The sequence below is a fragment of the Narcine bancroftii genome, chromosome 5 (assembly GCF_036971445.1).
Source record: "Narcine bancroftii isolate sNarBan1 chromosome 5, sNarBan1.hap1, whole genome shotgun sequence".
NCBI lineage: Eukaryota > Metazoa > Chordata > Chondrichthyes > Torpediniformes > Narcinidae > Narcine > Narcine bancroftii.
The window spans coordinates 34,940,275-34,949,895 of NC_091473.1; the positions used below are offsets into that span (position 1 = coordinate 34,940,275).

The window sequence follows — 9,621 nt, forward strand, 5'->3', positions numbered from 1 at the left end:
ACCTGTATGTACATGAGCTTTGTAGTTTCCACATGCCTCATCTGTCCTAATTGAAATCAATAGGCATTCTTTCTATTCCTTTTGTGCTCAACAACCTGCATGTCTTCATTCTGCAGCAGTCTGCTGTGCTAGCTGTATTTGAGATAATAGGCAAAGCAGAGGTATCTACTGGATGATGAAAGCTACCACTTGCAAAAGTCTGGCGACTGTGATGCAAGAATAATGCAAATGTGTGTAGCACACCTAGAATGAAATCAATGGTGCCATGTAAACTTTGATAGAATAAACTGTTAATAAATGAAAGATATGTGAAACCATCCTGGTGCAGGTTGGTACAATATTCTCATCAGAAAGAGGCTAATCTGATGAAACAAGCAAACAACTTGTTAATTTCATTGCTGGAAGGTCAAGTAAGTATAAGGTGGTTCTGGCCAATGTGTCTGGGCAGAAGTTCTGATATCCATCACCACTTTCATCTCCAGTTAGGTGTTCCTGCATCCTCTAATTAGCTCTTGTTGAATTTGCCCATATGCTAAATCTTTTCTGAAAAAGTAAGGAGAATGTGCCAATGGTTGGCATGAAAAAATGTTTGGGTAATGTGCCCAAAATTGTTGAGCTGTCAGGATGTGCAAGTTACAAGATATGGCCATTGTAAAAGTCTAAACATGTACTACAGCAAATAAATGAAACTTAAATAATGGGAATTGGGGTGTTAAGCAATATCTGAGGATGGTGGTGATAGTATTTGTAATTGCATTCACTGACCTTGACCACATTTACAAGATCATTATGCATTTTGCAACATTGCAAAAAGGAAGTTATTGCATTGACCTACAGGGTAACAGCTCCAACTGTTTTCCTCATGCCATGATGTGCATACTTAACTACTCTTCCCTTTTTTTTCACCTCTACAAAAGCTTCCAGCCCAGAATCTCCTATATTGTCCCAGTCTTCAATTTTTTTTTCCCCAATTGCAGTATGACTAGTACCTGTTCTTCCTAAAATGCAGTTCCCCTTCAAGGTTGCAGGCAGGCTTTAAACAAGATATGAACTATCCTTTGTTTGCAATCATAGTTATAGAACTGATGTGTTGAATGTTGTGTTGCATTAATTGATTTTATTTGTTTTACTGAAATCATAATCAATAGACAGTTGGAGATGTAAAAAGAATCTTAATTGAGGAGAACCTTTAACTTAACAGTCACACTCTGTAAAAGAATGTACACCATGTGATACAAATGAAGCCTAAAGGTACCCGATACAAGACACAGTGAATGAGCAAAGTTAATTACACACCACAGTAATTCAGGTTGCTGTCAATGGCTTTGGATTTTGGTCAAGGTCATCAACTGGCCAGAATCACAGTATTGATGACTGATGTGCAGAGTGTCATCCAACACAGATCAGCCATTTGGCCCAACTTGTCTATGCCAACCAAGGTGGCATTCAAGGCTGGTCCCATTTGCTTGCATTTGGTCCACATCCTTTTGAGCCTTTGCAGTCAATAAATGTGTCCAAATGGCTTTGGAATGTGAAAATTATGTCATTCCTACAGTTTCCTCAGGCAGATTATTCCAGATACAGATCACCCTCTGAATGAAAATGCCCTTCAGGTTCCTCTTCACCATAAATTTATGCCTTCAATTTACACATTCATCAACCCAGGGAAAATTACTATGAGCATCCATTTTATTCATGCCCTCATGATTTTAATAAACACTCAGCCTCTATGTTGCATAACTCAAGTTCTCTCATCCTGGTGAATCTCCTCCACACCCTTTCCAATGTATTCATGACCTTCCTATAGCTGAGGGACCAGAACAGCACACATTATGCTAAATGTTGCCACACCAAGAAAATGTACAGCTGAAACAGGAGGTCCCAACTTTTGAATTCAATAAACTTCTCCCCTCCCAGTTGAAGCAAGCATGCCAGATGCCTTCTTGAGCAAGTTTTAAAATTTCATAGATCAATCTGCAATTTACTCATATGAATGTTAAACAGTGATGATTCTGAAGTTTCTCCATCTTTGGCCGACCATATCAACTTAAATTTGGAACACATTTAAAGATTGCTCTATTTAGTGAGAGTTATGTTCACCAAAAGGAAAGATTTCAATGCTGAAGAATTCTTCTACATTTTACTCCAAGTGATCGTATCAAGTATTCTGACTTCAGGAGTCATGTAAAATGCTATTTGTGCTTTGCAAAAATGTACCCTGGTTCCTTGCTGCACATCTGGGTCATTAGAAGGTAGACCAACTACTCTTTTGACCACTTAAAGTGAGAGTGCCAATTTAATTCTGAATGGGATGCAGTTTTGTGCTGTGCCTCTATATCCGACAGGGAGCATGTATGGACTATTCAGACTTGTATCACAGGACCTCACATCTGTCAAAGCAGAAAGAATTTCAATCGATCACTTTGAATAGGTTTTCACACCAGTTCCCAGAGATGAAAGAAGAATTGTAAATTCCTCTTTAATCTCTTATTGCATAGCAAAATTCAACAGTTTGCATCTAACCTCTTGTTAAAATGCATATCAACTGTACAGATCTATTTAAATCTTTATTAAATGTGTCAGTTTACTTAATATGGAACTTTCACTAGTCAAAATTCAAGAAGCTGAGGAAACATTCATGATTATGAATGCATAGATTATTTGTTTATTCATGCAAAGGTTCCATTATTATCACATAATAGTACATTTAGAATGTGACATACATGAAATTCTTTAACTTTGTTGACCATAAGGAAGACAGTCATCACTTTGTCCAGCACCCCTCAGAAATGAGGCCCCAGTGAGGGACAAACTCACAACCCCTGGTTTACCAGGCCAGTGCTCTAACCACTGAGCTATCAGTGTATATTCTGACTAAAGCTCCATTCATTTTCATTTGAGAAATAACCAAAAATTACAACAGGTAATTTACTTGCATCAGATTATTTGGTGATTCTAAAATTATAAATAGTGTTCTCAGTTTCTTGGCATTCTCTATACTAGCCATTCTCAGAGGCACGGATTGAAATCATAATTTTTTTCTTTTTTTTTTAATGTAGTCAGTAGGAGAGAAGTACAGAAGAAACCAACTAAGCTTGACTACTTCATAGGGAAGCCGGCCCAAACACTTAAAGCAGAGTCCCAAGGGGGTCATAGCCAAAAAAGGTTGAGAATAGTCTGCTCTATACCAGTCACATATTGGTCACTTCACATGCACTGTACTAAGCATGACATCTTCTGAAATCCTACAAAAAAATTAATAAAGTATTATTTTGCATTTCTGAATGTTTAATCACCATGTAAATTGACATATTAGTGGCACCAATTCAATTTAAGTGTCCAACCAGAGATTTGATTTGGTTCTTGACGAGAGGAAGTATCAGATGACAAAAGCAGTCAGGGACCAAATGGAAGTTTGAAACACTCGGATTGTTGAAGTACATGAGAAACTCATCCAGGATGATAAAGAAGAATTAAACAATGACCTAAAAAAACAAAAACAGATCAATTCAAAAATATACCTCCCCTCCCAATGTAGGGAAGCCCCAACATCCACATTAAATTTATTCTTATAATTTCAAATACAAGAACAGAAAAAAATGTATGGAGTCACAGAATATGACTATTGGATCACTTTAATCTTTACTTTTAACATCTCTTACACAGCACACAATTCTTTTACCTTTTCACACAACCATGCTGAGTGCAAGAAATTACTAAGCTTTTTTTACATCTAAAATATTGAAAAGAAATATTTGGGTTAATTTTATTCAGCTTATACAGTGTATATTACATTTGAACTATTTGATATCTGATATTAATTGTATTAATTACACTGTCTCTACATAGTTTCATCCATATTGAATTTATATATTCAAGTCTTGTTCTCATTTCAATTTTGTTTTATACAGATCTTTTTTTCTTGTAGTTTATTATACATGGTAGTTATAAACCTTCTAAGGCAGGGGTGTCAAACTCAAATTCACGGAGGGCCAAAATTAAAAACTTGGACTAAGTCGAGGGCCGAACTAAATATTTATTGAAAATTTTCTACAACATCTGCATGTTTTCTCTTCTTTCAACATATGTAATGTTAAACTTTAGGATATCTTTAGGAGGATAATGTTACAGGTCAGGAGTAGGTAGCTCAAGTTCACCCTTTGCTTGACCTGAGGGAAACATATTTGGTCCCTGTGGAGATGTAGTCAGCATTCACAGGCTGTGTCCATTTTGGCCTGCATCAGGACTCAGCATTTCCTGCTCACTCCTCAGCCTCTAGGCCTCTATTCACCCTCGACCCACCATCCCTCTACCTGACCAGTCCTTTACCCAACCTCTACTCACCCCTCACTCCACTCGCTCTGCCTCTACCCACCCCATCCTATACACGCCCCTCTACTGCCTCTCCCCTCAACGTGTTCCTCCCTCTACCTGTCTCTCACCCTCTAATCACCCCTCCCCTACTCGCCTTGCCCCTCCCCTTTTACCTCTTCCCTATCCACCCCTCCTTCTACTCATCCCTCCCTCTAACTGCCCCTCGCACCACCATAACTTCCCCTGCCCATTACTCCTCACCTACACCCTCTGCCCACCCCTGCTTACCCACCCACTCAGGCCCAGCACACTGCCGATCAGCCTTTGCGGACAGCCACCATCTCTCTCTTCACATACAGGGCCGAACCAGCCGTCCCTGGGGTCCGCGCAGGTTCAAGTGCTGAAGGCCATGGCGACTGGGAGAAGTGCACTCGGGCTGTGGAAGGGCCGTCTGGCGCCAGTCGCGCAGGGCTCGCGCTGCCCGGGGGCCGTGCGCAGCCTACCATGCCCGTTGTGCCGACAGGAAATCACAGGCGCTCGCCAATCCGCCGTACCGCTTGACAGGTGGGAGAAGTGACTGGTTGTGCAGGGAGCCTTCCAACTGGCTTGCCGGCTGATGACATCAACAGACTTCTCGTGTTACAATTTCTCATGTTACAATGGGGAAGGATGCGCAATGAAGGGGAGGATGGTGGGGGTGACATTACCAAAAAACAGCATCGGCTCTCGCTGCAGGGCGGGCCACCTCTAATACATTTTTGAAATGATCTTGCAGGCCAAATATAATTATATCGCGGGCCAAATTTGGCCCGCAGGCCAGAGTTTGACATGTGTGTTCTAAGAGTATCTGTTATAACATATTCAAATTGACTATGCTTTAGAAATCTCAAAACTGTTCTTATTTTCCTATTCAAATAGGATCTTAATTGATAATATGCAAATATTGTATTTTGTGGTATCCCATATTTCTCCTTTAATTGATCAAATTTCATGAAAATTGTACCTCAAACAATCTTGAATTTTCTGTATTTTTTTCATACCAAATATCAAATAAAGAATTATTCATTGCAAATGGAAGTTTATTTTGTCTTAAAGTTAATTGAGCCAACTGATCATTTCTTATTCCTCTTTCTACATGTACCCATTCCAAATTCGAAACAAATGTTCTAAAATTGGTATTTCTTTCCTACCATTAAAAATGGCACAATTCCATTCATAGAGTATTTACTCTGGAATTTCTTCACCAAGATTATTCATCTCAATGTATACCCAATGTACTTTTTCCCCTCTGATACCAGGAGGACAAAAAATACCAATTGAGCTGCTTTATGGTAATTTTAAAAATTTGGTAGTCTCAAACCTCCTTGATCTTTTTTCTATGTTAACTTTTCCATGTTAACTTATCTGTGCTGATTTTCCTCTCCATAAAAACTCCCTAATATTCTCATTTAATCATCTGAGAGAACATTTCAGGCACCTGAATTGGTAATGTCTGAAATAAGTATCGAGTTCTTGGAAAAATATTCACTTTGACACAATTCACCCACCCTATTAACATTATTGTAATTCCTTCTTTCTTTTTAAATCTTCCTCTAATCTTTTTAAAAGTGGTAAATAGTTCAATTTATACAAATTATTCAATTTTTTTTTTTTTTTTTTTACTTACCATCATCCCCACATCATTTTGCCATTTAAATTTTACTAACTTTTTACATTGTGTTTAGTTTGCATTAACCATTGGCATCATTTCACTTTTATCCACATTAACCTTGTATCCTGATACTAATCCATATTCTGTTAATGGAAATAGGAATGGTGAGAGTGGTAAACCCTGCCTAGAAGGCCTTTCTAATCTAATCAAACTCTACATTTGACCATTTACCACTACTTTTGCCTTTGGTTCACTATACAATGGTTTTATAAATATCTCAGGGAATCCAAACTTGTATAACACCTGAAATTAAAACATCCCATTCTAATCTATCAAACATTTTTTTTTTGCATCTCAAGCAATTGCTACTGCTGGAACTTTTCTTTGTTGAGCTACATTTATCAAACTTAAAAATCTCACAATATAACTAGCCCTCTTTTTGTAATAAACCCCATCTGGTCCATATTGAATACTTTTGGAAGTATTTTAACCAAACAGTTGGCCCACAGTTAGGAAACAATTACCATTATCAATACCATCTTGAAAGATTCTGTTACATCATTTACTTCACTGATTTGATTTAATATCTCAAAAATTGGCACCAACTATTCCTTAAATTCCTTATAAAATTCCATTGGGAAACCATCTTCTCCTGATGCTTTATTATTTTGCAATAGTTTCAAAACATCATACATCTCACCTTCTGCAAAAGAGTTAGATAATTCTTTCTCTTCACACAAATTTAGCAATTGGATTTGTTGCAAATATTGCTCAATTTTAATTTCATCTGGTTTTAACTCAGACAATTTCTCATAAAACTAAAATTTTCATTTATTTCCTTCAATTTATATACCATCTGACCATTTTTGTTTTTCATTGCTATTATAGTCCTAGATACTGGTTCTTTCTTTAACTGCCATGCAACAGCTTATGAGCTCCCTTCCATCTTAAATAAATGGATGAATTATTTTCTTCATTGGACTTTAAGTCAGTATCAGTTTAGTCAGTTTCTACCAGCAACCATGGAGAAATTACATAACATTTTTAACTGCGACAGATTACATCCAAATGGATCTTTTTTACAGTAGTTCAGCTTCCTTTGGAAAATAATAATTCACATTTAACATTTGTGTTCCAAATGTCTAATTGAAAGAATGTGTTTAATAAAAAATTTAAATCAAACATAATGAGATGAAATTATATACAAGTAATGTTTAAATCTCCTGTTCTGGGAAAACTGTAATAAAAGGGAGCACAGTACAGTATTTCAAAATCTTTCCTGGCCCCAGGATTTTATCCAGTAGATGAAATGAGGTGAAAAGCAGATCTGATTCAATCATGTGGGGCACCACAACGAAAATAATCCTGGTCTTCATTTAGTGATCATCCACCTGATCAGTGTGGTGATATGTAATTACACGAATAGGTCACCTGGGGTCACCCCGGTGACCTTGTACATAAAGCAGTCCAGAGCTACAGCCTTGCCTTCCATGTTCGTCTTGCAGAGGGACAAGACCTCTTAGTGAACATATTAGTTTATTAAAGCTGTCTTATACTTGCACTACTGGTGTGGTTATTGTCAGTACAATTTAATAAACTTATATCATAGCTACTAGGATGGAAGCTGCTTCTGCTCCGGTGCATTCCCGACCACCTGGAGACTCTTCCTGAGGAATGGAATCTGGGGACGACCAGCACGCACGTGCATCCGAGGACAGAGATGGCAAGGGAACCACTGTACTGGAATTGTGGTGGAACACGGAGAACACTGCAGAAGTACGAAAGGGCAGGTAAGAAATGGCCAAGAGGCCTGCCTGCCCATGGGTTCGCCAGTACAGGCACCGCCGACCTTAAACCCTGGTCTGATCAGAAAGGGGCCACTACAAGCGCAGGTCGAAGGATCTCCACAAGTCGTGCTCCCAATCGCAATGTATGTGCAGAATTCCCAACCACTCCAGAGCCAGGGAAAGCAGATACCGTCACTCACCCAGCAGCAGTTTCCCCAGTACTACAGAGACCAGGCGCTATCGCTGGGATCCCCCCTAAGCCCACTGCAAATGTCCCAAAGCCAGAGACTCAGCCAACAGCCCCAAGCACCCAGGATACTCCCCGAGCAGTCACAAGCCCCACAGAGGCTCTAACAGCAGTTCCCAGTACTCCAGGGTCTGCCCTTGCTCCACCTAGACCCAGAGACCACGTGGAGACTGGGAATGATGCCTGGGGGTTCCCCCACATTACCTAGGGGACCAGAGATTGCTGCTTAACCATGTGCTGCAACCAGAAAGGCTGGCGTTCGACCCCAGAAATCCCAGAGCCAGCACGCACTTCGGCCACTGGCAGAGATGCATTCTGAATTACGTGGAGGGTGCGGAAGCATCGGATAAAGAGCTATTAATGCTGCTGTTAGCGCAGCTGGGAGACTACCCTTACTCCCTTATATAGGATGCCAGGTCCTACCAAGAGGCAATTGCACTTTACAGAGACATTACAAACTCCACTCCCAGAATAGGCTCATGACCAGGTCACAACAAGTAGGGGAGTCTGCCAGAGACTTTATACTCTCTGAAAGACCTGGTGAGAAGCTGCAACTTTAAAGCAGTATGAGCTCAGGAGTGTGCGGAGGACCTCATCTGGGACAGAATTGTAGCAGGCATATGATCCACTGAAATGAGACATCGATTGCTGGAGAAAGGAATGGTGGGTCTAGATGAGGCAGAGACTATTGCAGAAGTTTTAGAAAACACCAGGAAAGAATTGGAGGAGTATTCACAGGACTCTCTAGCCCCACGAAGAAAAGTATGCTGCCTCACAGGAATTCACAGCAGCAGCACACCTTGAGGGTCCCAAGTGCTTTCTCTGTGGATGAAGAAAGCACCCCAGAGCCTTCTGCCCTACCAGAGAAAATGTCTGTTCCAACTGTTGAAAAGGTGGGCATTATGCAAAAGTCTGCAGAAGCCCCAAGACCCATTCTCATGCTAATGAGAGGCAGGAAAGCTCTTCTTTCTCCACAGAAAAAAAATAAAAATGCCATGTGCTGCCAGCCATCTTGGACAAATGCTACAGAGCAGAGGACACAGTCTTCAGGAGATGAATATGACGCCGAGTACTATCGGATGGAAGGACACGCCAGGCTCACTTCCCTACACATGAATCAGGCAAGTCCACACAATTTATCTGATGCCACACAATTTATCTGATGCCACTGTATGCATCAAAATTAATGATGCGAGGATAAATTGCTTAATAGATAGTGGAAGCTCTGAAAGTTTTATTGACCAGGGGTTAGTCAACCGGCTTACCCTCCCCACACGCCCAAATGAGCACCAGATCCAGTTAGCAGCCAGCAGCCTTGCAGCTGAGGTAAACAGTTTTGCAGGGTTACTCTAGAAATCCAGGGCACAAAATACGAAAGGTTTAAATTACTAGTACTCCCTCACCTCTGTGCCCCTGTACTATTGGGGTTAGATTTTCAGTGCCAGTTAGAAAGCATTACATTAGTGCACAACGGGCCTCACCTCCCACTACGCCTTTCAAAGAAGCAACACTGCAGCCTGTGTCCTGAATATAGAACCCCCTCTGCTGTTCACACACCTGACTCCAGAGTGCACACCAATAGCTACAAAGAGCAGGAGGTAGAGTCCAAGGGACAGAGCCTT

General features: G+C 40.3%; 1 long non-coding RNA gene across 1 annotated transcript; it reads left to right on the top strand.

Annotated features, from left to right (window-relative positions):
- The first annotated feature begins 2,782 nt into the window (after positions 1–2,782).
- Positions 2,783–3,277, top strand: LOC138762660 (uncharacterized). Its single transcript, XR_011357029.1, has 2 exons — positions 2,783–2,923; positions 3,060–3,277. It is a non-coding gene; the product is annotated as an uncharacterized lncRNA (long non-coding RNA).
- The last annotated feature ends 6,344 nt before the right edge of the window (positions 3,278–9,621 follow it).